Source organism: Bufo gargarizans, chromosome 9, assembly GCF_014858855.1.
Source record: "Bufo gargarizans isolate SCDJY-AF-19 chromosome 9, ASM1485885v1, whole genome shotgun sequence".
In the NCBI taxonomy this organism is placed as follows: domain Eukaryota; kingdom Metazoa; phylum Chordata; class Amphibia; order Anura; family Bufonidae; genus Bufo; species Bufo gargarizans.
This window is the reverse complement of record NC_058088.1, coordinates 41620858-41636668: the sequence shown is the minus strand read 5'-3', so window position 1 is coordinate 41636668 and position 15811 is coordinate 41620858.

Genomic DNA, 15811 nt, shown 5'->3' with positions numbered 1-15811 from the left:
ATGAGGCCAGCTTCAATCACAGAACTGATACATACCCTTTTTAATGTACCAATTACCCAAATGAACTAACTGCGGCCATTTATATTATTTGCAGGGTAAACTCAAGACAAGGCCTCATGCACACGAATGTATCCGCTTTGCGGTCCGCAAATCGCGGATCTGCAAAATACAGGTACTGTTCGTGTTGCATCTATATATATATATTTTTTTTTTTGCAGACCTGTTGAATTCAATGAGTCAATTTTTTCAGACATAGTCTATCTTTTTGTGGAACAGACATACAGATGCAGAAAGCCTATGGATGATCTGTGTCCTTTCCACAAAAATAATTTGTCCTACGCTTGACCTCAAAATGCAGACCACGGACTCGTTTAAACTCAATGGGCCCGCAAATAAGTGCGAATGCAACACGGACGGTGTCCATATTTTGCAGACTGCAAAATACATGTGTTCGTCTACGTGATGTCTGTCTAACAGAATTCTGTGTTCTCATCATCCAGTTTGGAGTCCTTCAGAGTCCCTAATTAATCTCTAGCTGTTGCTTTGCACAGAAGTGCTTGCTGTCTTCTGATGGGCAATTCTGCCTTTAATACGGCAGATAAAAAAAAAAAAAAAAGGGGTGAGGGTTAATCAAATCTTAGGGGGTAGTAACCCAAAAGATAAGAAAAGACTAGAGGCGCCAATGGAACAGGAGTAGAATGTGAAAGATGGGGTGGAGGCAAAAAAAAATGATATTTTGGGGTAGGGAAGAGGTATTAACTTATGGAAAGGCTGCTGCCGGGGTGACAACATGGAACTCGGTCTGCACGTGATACGGAACGAAATGGAATAGGGTGGAGGTAATTACACAGTGGGATCAGATATTCCTGTATCTAACCCTCAAAACGCGTTGGGCAGAATATATAAATAAAGAAATTGATCCGAAGCCACCACGAATTGTGCTGACCTCAATATCTACTATTCTACAGGCGATTCTGGCTACGGGGGTATCGGGCTCCATAGGTGTCTTGAGCTTATCCTATGGACCACCCCCTAGTGAAGTGAGTCAGTAAGCTTTTATCTATTTACCATTTTATATTTATTATTCATTGATTATTCATATCTCTTGATTGGGAACTAAAAGGTTGTTATATATAAACGGTTTGGCGCTTTTCCCCTGGGGTCAAAACAAAAACGGGTTGGCAAAAACATAGAGGGTACTATATCTGATCCCACTGTGTAATTGCCTCCGTCCTATTCCATTTCTATTTCCTTTAATACAGTAGGTAAGGTGTGAGCAGTTCTCTACTGCCATCAGTATGTGGTTACAGGTCCCAAATATAACCATGTTTCGCAAGTATTGCTGTTTCGTCAGCGATGTAGAAATTCACAGTTCCTTGATCAGAGTAGCCCAAGGTTGCCCTGATCTCCACGATCTGAGAGCCTATGTACAACGTGGCATGTATCGAAGATTTAATAAGCGGAGCCTGTTTGTTTTAAAGTCAGTAGATAGGACCACAGAACCCAAAATGAAGTGCCATATGTAAAAAGACGCTGGTCACGTGTACATATTTATTATGCACAGAATGCATTGCAGACAGTTTTGATCTCATTTGAGCAGCAACCTTCGGCACTCCAGCTGCTATGTAACTACAACTCCCAGCATGCACACCTACTTGGCTGTCCTTGTAACTCCCATAGAAGCAAAAGGAGGATTCTGGGAGTTGTAGTTTCAGAACAGCTGGAGTGCTGGAAGTTGCTGATCCCTGAATTAGACGGTGCGCTCAGACCGTTCAGCGCAGTGAGTAGTGGACGGCGGATTACTGCCGTGATTTAATGCCACGTGTGGGGAGGTCTGGTCAGTGTTCAGCAGCATGTGCACACAATGCACTTTCAGATGGGTATGGGAGTAATGCACAAAGCTTTGTATAGTGCACATGCTAAGGAATCGCCAGGAGAGCTAATCAATAAAAAAGATAAAATCACTGTAAATGCTCATTCTGTTGGCAGATATCCACGTATACAACGTGGATTGTGCTTGCCATTTGGATCAACCTGCTTTTTGTTTGTTTTTTCTCTTTTAAAAATGAAAATGTTTCACTAAATATTTAAGCCTGCAGTTTTTTTTTTTATAAAAAAAATAAATAAATACAAAAAACTGACCACTCGTGACCTACTCCTTGTTGTTTGTTAGGTTAGTCATCTATTTTGTATAGCTAAGATTTACAGATATTCCTATATTTGTCTTATTCTTGGAATAAATGTCTGTATGGTGTACAAGCAATCGTTATGTACTTCTTCCTTATTAGTGTCCTTTCCATACTACGCATTTTTTTAAAGTAGGTTAGTACAAATTGGCTAAAAAATGGCTGCTTAAAGAGGACGTGTCACTACAAAATGCAATGTAATCTAACGGCGCCATGTTATAGAGCAGAAGCCGAGCTGATTGATATATTCTGTATTTCTTTCCCTCCATAGAACACCCTTTTTTTTTTCCCAAAGTGGGTATGTCTTATAGAGTAGATACTAGTTAGCGTCTCCATTATGGAGTGAGTACCGTGCTTCTGGTCCTGGCTGTAATCCCCGCTCACTGGTCTTCCAGCCAGCGCTCCGTACAGTATTAGAATGTATTGGCTCCTATGAGCCGAAGTTATTACTTTGCGAAGTCTCGTGAGACTTCGGGTAATAACTTCAGAAATTAATTTCTACTGTAAAAAACCAAGTTGGAACCAAACCAGAGTTCAGGAAATGGGGGTCTGACCTGAGGTCTGATGAGGATTGGGGGTCTTATGAAAAATATATATATTTTTTCTTATTTTCTTCCTCAAAATAAGGCTACTTTCACACCTGCGCTAGGTGCGGATCCGTCTGGTATCTGCACAGACGGATCCGCACCTATAAATGCAAACAATGGTATCCGTCCAGTGCGGATCCGTCTGCATAACAGCTTTTTCAGATCTGAGTTTTCACGATCTGGCAAAAATATTTAGTAAAACCTGTAATTTATATCTTGGCACCTCTCCCCTATACCGATTGCTTTTTCCACCTCCTGTGAATAGCTATCGGTGACTGACGGCTATCTCTATATGTACACCTATATACACAATACTATCAATTGCTGATAACCCCTCCCTCCTGTACCGATTGCTGTTCACAGGAGGTAAACAAAGCAAAGATATTAACCACCTCCGGACCGCCTAACGCAGATGTGCGTTCCGGAGGTGGCAGCCCTGCGCACAGTCACGCATATATGCGTCATCTCGCGAGACGCGAGATTTCCTGTGAACGCGCGCACAGAGGCGCGCGCGCTCACAGGAACGGAAGGTAAGCGAGTGGATCTCCAGCCTGCCAGCGGCGATCGCTCGCTGGCAGGCTGGAGATCCGAATTTTTTAACCCCTAACAGGTATATGAGACGCTGTTTTCATAACAGCGTCTAATATACCTCCTACCTGGTCCTCTGGTGGTCCCTTTTGTTAGGATCGACCACCAGAGGACTCAGGTAGGTCAGTACAGTCGCACCAAACACCACACTACACTACACCCCCCCCCCCCCCCCCGTCACTTATTAACCCCCTTATAAACCCCTGATCACCCATGATCACCCCATATAAACTCCCTGATCACCCCCCTGTCATTGATCACCCCCCCTGTCAGGCTCCGTTCAGACGTCCGTATGATTTTTACGGATCCACGGATACATGGATCGGATCCGCAAAACGCATACGGACGTCTAAATGGAGCCTTACAGGGGGGTGATCAATGACAGGCGGGTGATCACCCATATACACTCCCTGATCACCCCCTGTCATTGATCACCCCCCTGTAAGGCTCCATTCAGACGTCCGCATGATTTTTACGGATCCATGGATACATGGATCGGATCCGCAAAACACATGCGGACGTCTGAATGGAGCCTTACAGGGGGTGATCAATGACAGGCGGGTGATCACCCATATACACTCCCTGATCACCCCCCTGTAAGGCTCCATTCAGACGTCCGCATGTGTTTTGTGGATCCGATCCATGTATCCATGGATCCGTAAAAAAATCATGCGGATGTCTGAATGGAGCCTTACAGGGGGGGTGATCAGTGACAGGGAGGTGATCACCCTGATCACCCCCTGTCATTGATAACCCCCCTGTAAGGCTCCATTCAGACGTCCGCATGTGTTTTGTGGATCCGATCCATGTATCCATGGATCCGTAAAAAAATCATGCGGATGTCTGAATGGAGCCTTACAGGGGGGGTGATCAGTGACAGGGGGGTGATCACCCTGATCACCCCCTGTCATTGATAACCCCCCTGTAAGGCTCCATTCAGACGTCCGCATGTGTTTTGTGGATCCGATCCATGTATCCATGGATCCGTAAAAAATCATGCGGATGTCTGAATGGAGCCTTACAGGGGGGGTGATCACCCCCCTGTCATTGATCACCCCCCCCCCCCCCCCCCCCCCCCTGTAAGGCTCCATTCAGACATTTTTTTGGCACAAGTTAGCGGAAATTTTTTGTTTGTTTTTGTTTTTTCTTACTAAGTCTCATATTCTACTAACTTGTGTCAAAAAATAAAATCTCCCATGAACTCACCATACCCCTCACGGAATCCAAATGCGTAAACATTTTTAGACATTTATATTCCAGACTTCTTCTCACGCTTTAGGGCCCCTAAAAAGCCAGGGCAGTATAAATACCCCACATGTGACCCCATTTCGGAAAGAAAACACCCCAAGGTATTCGCTGAGGGGCATATTGAGTCCATGAAAGATTGAAATTTTTGTCCTAAGTTAGCGGAAAGTGAGACTTTGTGAGAAAAAAACTAAAAAAATCAATTTCCGCTAACTTATGCAAAAAATAAAAAATTTCTAGGAACTCGCCAGGCCCCTCATTGAATACCTTGGGGTGTCTTCTTTCCAAAGTGGGGTCACATGTGGGGTATTTATACTGCCCTGGCTTTTTAGGGGCCTGAAAGTGTGAGAAGAAGTCTGGGATCCAAATGTCTAAAAATGCCCTCCTAAAAGGAATTTGGGCCCCTTTGCGCATCTAGGCTGCAAAAAAGTGTCACACATCTGGTATCGCCGTACTCGGGAGAAGTTGGGCAATGTGTTTTGGGGTGTCATTTTACATATACCCATGCTGGGTGAGAAAAATATCTTGGTCAAATGCCAACTTTGTATAAAAAAAATAGGAAAAGTTGTCTTTTGCCAAGATATTTCTCTCACCCAGCATGGTTATATGTAAAATGGCACCCCAAAACACATTCCCCAACTTCTCCTGAGTACGGCGATACCAGATGTGTGACACTTTTTTGCAGCCAAGGTGGGCAAAGGGGCACATATTCCAAAGTGCACCTTTCGGATTTTGCAGGCCATTTTTTTACAGATTTTGATTGCAAGGTACTTCTCACACATTTGGGCCCCTAAATTGCCAGGGCAGTATAACTACGCCACAAGTGACCCCATTTTGGAAAGAAGACACCCCAAGGTATTCCGTGAGGGGCATGGCGAGTTCCTAGAATTTTTTATTTTTTGTCACAAGTTAGCGGAAAATGATGATTTTTCTTTTTTTTTCTTTTTTCCTTACAAAGTCTCATATTCCACTAACTTGCGACAAAAAATAAAAAATTCTAGGAACTCGCCGTGCCCCTCACGGAATACCTTGGGGTGTCTTCTTTCCAAAATGGGGTCACTTGTGGCGTAGTTATACTGCCCTGGCAATTTAGGGGCCCAAATGTGTAAGAAGTACTTTGCAATCAAAATGTGTAAAAAATGGCCTGCGAAATCCGAAAGGTGCACTTTGGAATTTGGGCCCCTTTGCCCACCTTGGCTGCAAAAAAGTGTCACACATCTGGTATCGCCGTACTCAGGAGAAGTTGAGGAATGTGTTTTGGGGGGTCATTTTACATATACCCATGCTGGGTGAGAAAAATATCTTGGTCAAATGCCAACTTTGTATAAAAAAATAGGAAAAGTTGTCTTTTGCCAAGATATTTCTCTCACCCAGCATGGGTATATGTAAAATGGCACCCCAAAATACATTCCCCAACTTCTCCTGAGTACGGCAATACCAGATGTGTGACACTTTTTTGCAGCCAAGGTGGGTAAAGGGGCACATTTTCCAAAGTGCACCTTTCGGATTTCACCGGTCATTTTTTACACATTTCGATTGCAAGGTAGTTCTCACACATTTGGGCCCCTAAATTGCCAGGGCAGTATAACTACGCCACAAGTGACCCCATTTTGGAAAGAAGACACCCCAAGGTATTCCGTGAGGGGCATGGCGAGTTCCTAGAATGTTTTATTTTTTGTCGCAAGTTAGTGGACAAACGGGGGCAAAAAATAAAAATAAAAAATCATCATCATTTTCCGCTAACTTGTGACAAAAAATAAAATGTTATATGAACTCACTATGCCCATCAGCGAATACCTTAGGGTGTCTACTTTCCAAAATGGGGTCATTTGTGGGGTTTTTCTACTGTCTGGGCATTGTAGAACCTCAGGAATCATGACAGGTGCTCAGAAAGTCAGAGCTGCTTCAAAAAGCGGAAATTCACATTTTTGTACCATAGTTTGTAAACGCTATAACTTTTACCCAAACCATTTTTTTTTTGTCCAAACATTTTTTTTTTATCAAAGACATGTAGAACTATAAATTTAGCGAAAAATTTATATATGGATGTCGTTTTTTTTGCAAAATTTTACAGCTGAAAGTGAAAAATGTCATTTTTTTGCAAAAAAATCGTTACATTTCGATTAATAACAAAAAAAGTAAAAATGTCAGCAGCAATAAAATACCACCAAATGAAAGCTCCATTAGTGAGAAGAAAAGGAGGTAAAATTCATTTGGGTGGTAAGTTGCATGACCGAGCGATAAACGGTGAAAGTAGTGTAGTGCCGAAGTGTAAAAAGTGCTCTGGTCATGAAGGGGGTTTCAGCTAGCGGGGTTGAAGTGGTTAAAGAGGACCTTTCACCTAAAAAAAAAAATTTTTAAACTAAGACTATAGCGTTACTTACATGCCCCCATGATTTCTTGAACGTTAATTCTTTTTTCACTCTGTGCCCCCGTTTGTCCGCTATGCCCCCCGGAATAATTCCCGCCGTCTATGCTAATGAGCCAGCCTCAAATGGGCTGGCTTTAAAAGTTCTCCCGGTCGTGATAGACGAAATCGCTCCAGTTCTCTGAAGTCTCGCGAGAACTGGAGCGTCTTCTCCCTGGCTAAGAGCGGAGCGCGCTGATTGGATGCGCTCAGTGCCAGGGAGAAGATGAAAGGCACGACCGGGAGAACTTTTAAAGCCAGCCCATTTGAGGCTGGCTCATTAGCATAGACGGCGGGAATTATTCCGGGGGGCATAGCGGACAAACAGGGGCACAGAATGAAAAAAGAATTAACGTTCAAGAAATCATGGGGGTATGTAAGTAACGCTATAGTCTTAGTTAAAAAAATTTTAGGTGAAAGGTCCTCTTTAATGTATGAAATAAAGGTTTTACTGAATCTTTTCCCACAAATCTGCTCAGCTTCTTCTGCGCTATAACACGCTGCTTTCAGATTGTATTGTATTTTGTAGTAAGAGGTCCTCTTTAACTCTTTTGCAGTTTTGCTAGTGCTAGGTACCTAGCATGTATTCCTGCCTAAGGCCCCATGCACACGGCCGTGTGCGGGCCGTGGAACCGCGGCCTGGATCCCTCCTGAGAGCAGGAGCGCACGGCGTCACTGGTTGCTATGACACCGTGCGCTCCCTGCTGCCGGCACAGTACAGTAATACACTGGTATAGATCATACCAGTGTACTACTGTATTGCGGCGGCAGCAGGGAGTGCACGGCGGTTCCACGGCCCGCACACGGCCGTGTGCATGGGGCCTAAGGCAGAGTTCATGCGCTGCAGTTTTAATTCAGTTTTGACATGCAATAGTTAATGTGATGGGAATAGAGCATGGAGTTTGATCCTCTAGTTGCCTTACCATTATGGGTACGTTCTCTAGTAAGTACATTACCCTTAAAGCCAAGTGCAACACAATTTTTGAATGTGATATTGTCATGGACCTTTTTCACTTGCCATCGATCGCCCTCATACAGAGGAGATGATTGTTGCATGTAAATGCAGCTGCTGCTTCCTCCGACGAGCAATTCATTCCTGATAATTCCCTGCCGAGGTGACCTGTGTGGATGGTGGGTTTTCAGTTTGCATTGAATTTGTCATTTGCATCTATAAAGCAACCAGAGTTTTTGTCCTTGAGTTGTAAGTATTGTTTTAGGTTTGTCCGTAAAGAACCATTGAGATGTTAAGGCAGCCATACACATTCAATAGATGCTGGCCGAACGGCTCTCGCCTGACTCATACATATTTGCTTCAGCCGAGAGAAGAAAGCTGCTGCTGGAGGCATATCTCCTGGGAGGACAAAAACATTGAGCTCAAAATTCAGTTTGCTTGGTCCTCATCTCCCCCAACATTACCATGAGTAGAGAGCTCCCCATATACATTAGTATGCATTCACACAACAGTATTTTTTTTGTCCGCATCCGATTGGCATTTTTTGTGGATCGGATGCAGACCCTTTCTTTTCAATGGGTCCGCAAAGAAAATGCGGACAGAATACAGTATGCTGTCTGCATCCGAATATCCGTTCCTATTGAGTATGTCCTATTGTCCTTTTTTGCAGACAAGGCTAGGCATTATTACAATAGATCCGCCCCAAAAATCGGAATTCACATTATTCAGTCATCAGTACTTTTTGCGGACCCCAAAATACATATGGTCGTGTGAATGCACCCTTATACGGTTGGTCAAACCTGACGTTCTCAGTGGGTTTGGATGACAATATGCTAATGTTTATGGGTGCCTTTAGACTCATGAGTGTAGACTTTAACCCCTTCCTGACCAGTAGGGTATTTAAAGATGGCGCCCAGTGCCTGCTGTTTCACACAAGACACCTTGATCTAATGTCTGCAATAATGCCAAACGCAGATATTTAAACCCTCGGATGCCATGGTCAAATGTGACCATAAAAGGTAAAAAACCCAGAAGCGCACAGTTCCCTGGCAGGAACGCCTTTCTCTCACTGAGTTCGGGGAAGACAGTCCATAGTAGTACTTAGGCCAGTCTGTATAAGAGCTGTAGACCTATTCCTGGCATATTCCAATGCAGGCCTGCAGGTGGCAGCACTGCATTGGAATACCGTATATAGATAAATTTCAATTACTGACTAGAAATGGCAATCTAATGATTGCATGTTGGGGGCCTAAAAAGAAGTTAAAGTGAAAAAAATGTCGCCTTTCTTTCCACAAAACTAAAATAAAAAAATTTACATCATAGGAATTGCTGCATCTGAAAATGTCTGTCTGTTCTGTTAAAATCTAAATATATATTTCCATACAACGAATGGCGTAACAGAAAAAATCTAAATGGCCGATTTGCCTTTTTTTTTTTTTTTTATCGTTTAACCTTCCTCCAAAAAAAGTGGATAAAAAGTGATCAAAAAGTCGTACACAACCCAAAATGGTAACAATTAAAACTACAGATGGTCCTGCAAAAAAAATAAGCCCTCAAACAGCTCCATAGTTATTGGTTTAGAATATGGTGAGTTGTAATCGTACTTACCCAGGAAATGAAGGTTGGTTTTACCGCATAGGGAACTCTGTAAAAACAAAACCTATAATACTATGGCGGAATTGCTTCTTTCAATTTTTTTTTCTAATTCCACCACATTTGAAATTTTTTCCAGCTTCCCAGTAAGTCTACTTTCACACTCTCGTCTTGGCTTTCTGTTTGTGAGATCTGTTCAGCGCTCTCACAAGCGGTCCAAAACAGATCAGTTTGCATGCTAATGATTCTGAATGGAAAAGGATCCGCTCAGAATGCATCAGTTCAGTCACCATTCCGCTCTGGAGACGGACACCAAAACGCTGTCCGTCTGAAACTGAGCCAAACGGATCCTGACACACAATGTAAGTCAATGGGGACGGATCCGTTTTCTCTGGCACAATAGAAAACGGATCCGTCCTCCATTGACTTTGAATAGTGTCCAAGACGGATCCGTCTTAACTATGTTAAAGATGGTACAAACGGATCCGTTCTGAGCCGATGCAGACAGTTGTATTATCTGAACAGATCCGTCCATGACGGATCCGCACAAAATGCGAGTGGGAAAGTAGCATAAATTGTATCCCACAAAAAAAAAAAACAACCCCTTATACATCTATGTGAGCAGAAAAATAATAATAAATAAATAAATAAGTTTTGGCTCAGGAAAGGCCAGAGAGTGGAAAATCGCCTGGATTGAAGTGGTTAAAGATGGTGGCGGGTGCTTCACACAGCAGATACCCGGGGTTAATGTTTGCCATCTCTGATGCTGATCACAGACGTTTAACCCCCTCAGATGCCTCAGCATCGGAGCGCTGCACTCTTGGGAGAAAAAAAAAGAGAGGACTCCCCTGCATAACGGAAACGGGACGGATCCGTTTTGCAGCCCATAGACTTCCAGTATGACGGAATGAATAACAGAATGCCTCTAAAGGCTTGTCTGTGACTGATTTGAAGAGAGTCCACTTTAATATGTGCACAGTATATCTACAGCTGACACTGTGCTCTAAGATGCTCCACAGTAAGGGTCCATTCACACGTCCGTATGTGTTTTGCGGATCTGCAGAACACGGACACCAGCAATGTGCGTTCCGCATTTTGCGGACTGCACATCTTTGGCACTCTCATAGAAAATGCCTTTTCTATTTTTTTGCGGAACGGAAGTGCAGATCTGCAAATGCAGACAGCACATTCTGGCTCCATTGAAAATAAATAGGTCCGCACTTGTTCCGCAAAATTGCGGAACTGATGCAGACCCATTTTGCGGACGCGTGAATGGACCCTTAGGCGACATGGCCCTCTTTGATTGTGTAAATAATGCAGTACCCCACCGCGGGGAACTATGGTCAGGATCGCAGCGTGACTCGCATGTTTGCTGCAACCCTGACACGTGAGTTGCAAAAAATCCAACACTTGCTACTGTTGGGTGGCAGTATCCTGAAGAAGATTCCAAGGTTTTTTAGCGCAGAAAAAAAAAACCTGTGTGAACATACGCTTTTCATTGCAAAGGGTGAAATCTGCACCACATGTCAATTTTGCCACCGTGTACTGCTACACTGTGATGCCCTTGTGATCCTGGCTGCGACCAGTGTAGCTGTACCCTATCGGGTCAGCTCTGACCGCTAACCATCTTTTTGAGGGGGCGCTCCCGACACAGGACAGAGCTCTCCAAATGGGAAATACCTCCTGGGTGTAATTGCACCGCCAGATTGACCCGGCATATTTTCTCAGCTGGTACAAATTTCTAAGTATATTTACATGGGTCATTTATTTCGGGTAATTAAATAAAAATTGCTCAGTGTTGGTGCAGTTACAAAAATAATGTAAAAAAAAATTAAATAAAGCTTGTGTGAAAATATACGATTAGCCTAAGGGCTCATGCACACAGCACTGTCTGACTCCATGCCTACAGATATATTTTCATCTAAAAGCAATGCTTCTAGAGGGGAAAGCCTTCTACAAATTGTCATATTCGACACCCAGGACCCCGCCGATCAGCTGGTTGAGAAGGCATCGGCGCTCCTGCGTTCTCTCAGTTCACCAAGCACAGCACCGTACATTGTATAGTGGCTGTGCTTGGTATTGCAGCTCAGCCCCATTTACTTCTATGGGGCTGAGCTGTGCCTAGGCCACGTGACCAATGAACGTGTCATCACTGGCTTAGGCCTCATGCACACGACCGTTGTGTGCATCCGTGTCCGTGCCGTCATTTTTCACAATTTAGCGGAGGTCCCATTCAGTTCTATGGAGCTGTGAAAAAAACTGATAGTCCTGTGTTTTTTCTCTGTGTCCGTGATTCCAGTCCGTCAAAAAAATATAACCCCTGTCCTATTCTTGTCAGTGGAAAACAGAGGACAGACCCATTCAAGTTAATGGGTCCGTAAAAAAAAAAACGGATGCACAACTGGTATGTCATCCGCGTACGTTTTTTTTCTACAAGACCGTGGTGCAATAAAATTACACTTTTCATTAACCTTCCTTTTTTTAAAAAAAAAAAGGAAGACACATGGAAACACAACTGAAGCAAAATCGGACACTGACCACTGAAGCCAAATCACTGACCGTGAAAAAACACTGCCGTGTGCATGAGGCCTTAGGAGAAGCCGAGAAAAGGCTGTAGTGCTCACAGGAGTGCCGATGACTTCTCAAATAGCTGATCGGCAAGGCCTTCAGGTGTCGGACCCCCACTATCAGATACTGATGACCTATCCAGAGGATGTCATCAGTAGTTAAGTCTTGCAAAACCTCTTTAAAAGGGCTCATGTCCATGAGCGTAAAAGCCTTGCCGTTTTGCGGTCCGCAATATGGGCATGGAGCCCTTACATTCATAGGCATGAGCCCAAAGGATGACATCTGAGTCAAATCCACAAGTAACTGTTCATATACCCTTCTAACCATCAAATCCCTAAGGGTAGGACCACACAGTGCAGTTATAATGCGGCCTATGGGCTGCAGTCGTTTCTAATGAAGGTTGCACTGTTTAGGGTCCAGCAACATGGTGACGCAATGAGACATGCCACATGTAGTGACTGTGACGCGACAGTCGCAGAAAAATCAGATTTTTTTTTTTTTGCGAGTGTTGCTTTGCAGCATGTCCCATAGGCACCATTGAAGTCCATTACGTGAAATTTCTCCATGCCGCCGGATCCTTCGTTGGTCTGCATTGTTAATGGCTGTGTGGCTATTAACGATACAGACCCACTGAAAAGTGCGCTGCTTTTGTGCCACACTGTACTGGAACGCAGCCCAGTCGCGTGGTCGTACCCCAACCCTCATGGTTTTATTCTGTACACTTCTCTGTGGCGTAGCTATAGGGGTCGCAACTGCGACCGGGGCCGCCCAGGAGAGATGAAATCCCACCCTGACAGACGTAAACAATGAAAGCGCTGGCTTCAGCACTGCTGCAGCGCTAGGTCCACATAGTGTGTGATGATGATTTGCATACAATACCGGGTCCGTAACACAAAGTTCACAAGTCAACCAATAGGGTGAGAGGGCGGCCGAAGGCAGAGCGTGTGTGCGTGCCGTCCCGTTGGCAGACAGTGCTGTGTGTTGTACGGGGCCGGACGCGGCAGTGAGGGAGGTGAGGCGTGAGGTCCGGAGCAGAGAGCTCAGCCTCTACAGGTTATAAGACTGAGGGATGCTCACGGGTAGGAAAGGGGACTGGGAGATAGCAGCGGCCAGCTTACTGGTCTCCAGTGCTGCCCTCTTGTCCTGACTGATGTGCCAATGAAGAGCGGGCCACTCCTGCTGCAGGCTGGCAGGGCCAGGGGCCCAGGACCTAGTTGCTGCTAGTCTGTGTACAAAGTGGTCAGTTCTACAGGTTCCCCAGATTGTGCTAGCCTGGGATGGGGCTGGGTTCTAGTTACTTTGTGAGTGACACTGCTGTAAAATGGCTGTACAGCATGTCACCTCAGTTTGGGGGTACACTGCCACTACCTTGCCTCGTGATGTATCCCTGTTTTAGAATTTACTTAAAGTGTCAACTACATTCACGTGGCTGTGGTGCCCCTGGGCTTTTGTATCCATGCCTCTGCCCCTTAAAATATAGGACATGTCCTGTCTTTGGCCACATCTTGTGGAACGCGGACCCATAGAAGTCAATGGGTCCGCGTCGGCACCATGATGTTTGTTCACACAGTTGGTGCTTTGCAGATCTTCGGTTTGCAATGCAAAGCACAGGCATGGCAGCGCCATAGCCATGTGAACGTAGCAGCCTAACTTTAAGTCAATTATCCCTTTAAAGGGGTTGTCTCATACACAATGGGGGCATATCGCTAGGAAATGCTCCCATTGTCTTACAGGTGCGGGTCCCACCACTGGGAATATCGAGAACGGAGCCCTGCAAGGTGGTGGCTGGAGGATTCCGGTCCGGCCACCACCAAGCTTCCCATAGAAGTGAATGGGAGCGTACCGCTCATGACCGGCCACTGCTCCCATTCCCCTCTATGGGCTCGACGGAAATAGACGAGCCAGCGCTGAGCTATTTTCGCCAGCCCTATAGAAAATGAATAGAGGGTGGCTGCGCATGCACAGTGTGCCCTCCTTCACTTTTGGGTCTCTTCTCTATAAACGTGTAGGTTCCAGCAGTGGGACCCGCACCTATAAGACAATGGGGGCCTTAGCATAGCAATATGCCCCCATTGTCTATGATGAGACAACCCCTTTAACCCATATGCTTTTCGATGGCATCCTTTTTATAATGCACTTATGTCTTATTGGATTAAAATTTATTTTCTCAGTGAGATTTTAGTTCTGCTATTGGGCATGGTGGGCGTGCAGGGGTCTGGTGGTGTTAGTAAACGGTATTGAGGGTAGGGGGGCCCAAACTGAACTCTTGCACCAGGGCCCTTGAGCCTATAGCTGGGCCCTTGTCTGCTCTCATACCACTGACTAAACACATTATCCATTTAGAAGGATGGATAAACTGCGTGGGAGTTGTAAATGGCCGCCATATTCCCTGTCAGTAACCCAGCTTTACCAGAAACTTTTGCAAAGCTCAGAAAATAAGTAAATGTGACATCCTGACATTGAGCATTTATTTTAAGATAAATGGCGTGTAGTATTTGACTTCAGACTGATAGGACTGTGGTTGAGGCGGGAGGGATACCGCAGGGTATGAGGCGGGTAGCTGTAGAATTAACGCAGGGTATAAGGAGGGTAGCTGTAGAAATAATGCAGGGTATGAGGTGGGTAGCTGTAGAGATAACGCAGGGTATGAGGTGGGAGGCTGTAGAAATAAAGCAGGGTATGAGGAGGGTAGCTGTAGAAATAACGCAGGGTATGAGGTGGGTAGCTGTAGAGATAACGCAGGGTATGAGGTCAGTAGCTGTAGAGATAACGCAGGGTATGAGGTGGGTAGAGATAACGCAGGGTATGAGGTGGGTGGCTGTAGAGATAACGCAGGGTATGAGGTGGGTAGCTGAAGAGATAACGCAGGGTATGAGGTGGGTAGCTGAAGAGAATAACGCAGGGTATGAGGTGGATAGCTGTAGAGATAACGCAGGGTATGAGGTGGGAGGCTGTAGAGATAACGCAGGGTATGAGGTGGGAGGCTGTAGAGATAACGCAGGGTATGAGGTCAGTAGCTGTAGGGATAACGCAGGGTATGAGGTGGGTAGCTGTAGAGATAACGCAGGGTATGAGGTGGGTAGCTGTAGAGATAACGCAGGGTATGAGGTGGGTAGCTGTAGAGATAACGCAGGGTATGAGGCGGGTAGCTGTGGAGATAACGCAGGGTATGAGGTGGGTAGCTGTAGAGATAACGCAGGGTATGAGGTGGGTAGCTGTAGAGATAACGCAGGGTATGAGGTGGGTAGCTGTAGAGATAACGCAGGGTATGAGGTGGGTAGCTGTAGAGATAACGCAGGGTATGAGGTGGGTAGCTGTAGAGATAACGCAGGGTATGAGGTGGGTAGCTGTAGAGATAACGCAGGGTATGAGGTGGGAGGCTGTAGAGATAACGCAGGGTATGAGGTGGGAGGCTGTAGAGATAACGCAGGGTATGAGGTCAGTAGCTGTAGGATAACGCAGGGTATGAGGTGGGTAGCTGTAGAGATAACGCAGGGTATGAGGTGGGTAGCTGTAGAGATAACGCAGGGTATGAGGTGGGTAGCTGTAGAGATAACGCAGGGTATGAGGCGGGTAGCTGTGGAGATAACGCAGGGTATGAGGTGGGTAGCTGTAGAGATAACGCAGGGTATGAGGTGGGTAGCTGTAGAGATAACGCAGGGTATGAGGTGGGTAGCTGTAGAGA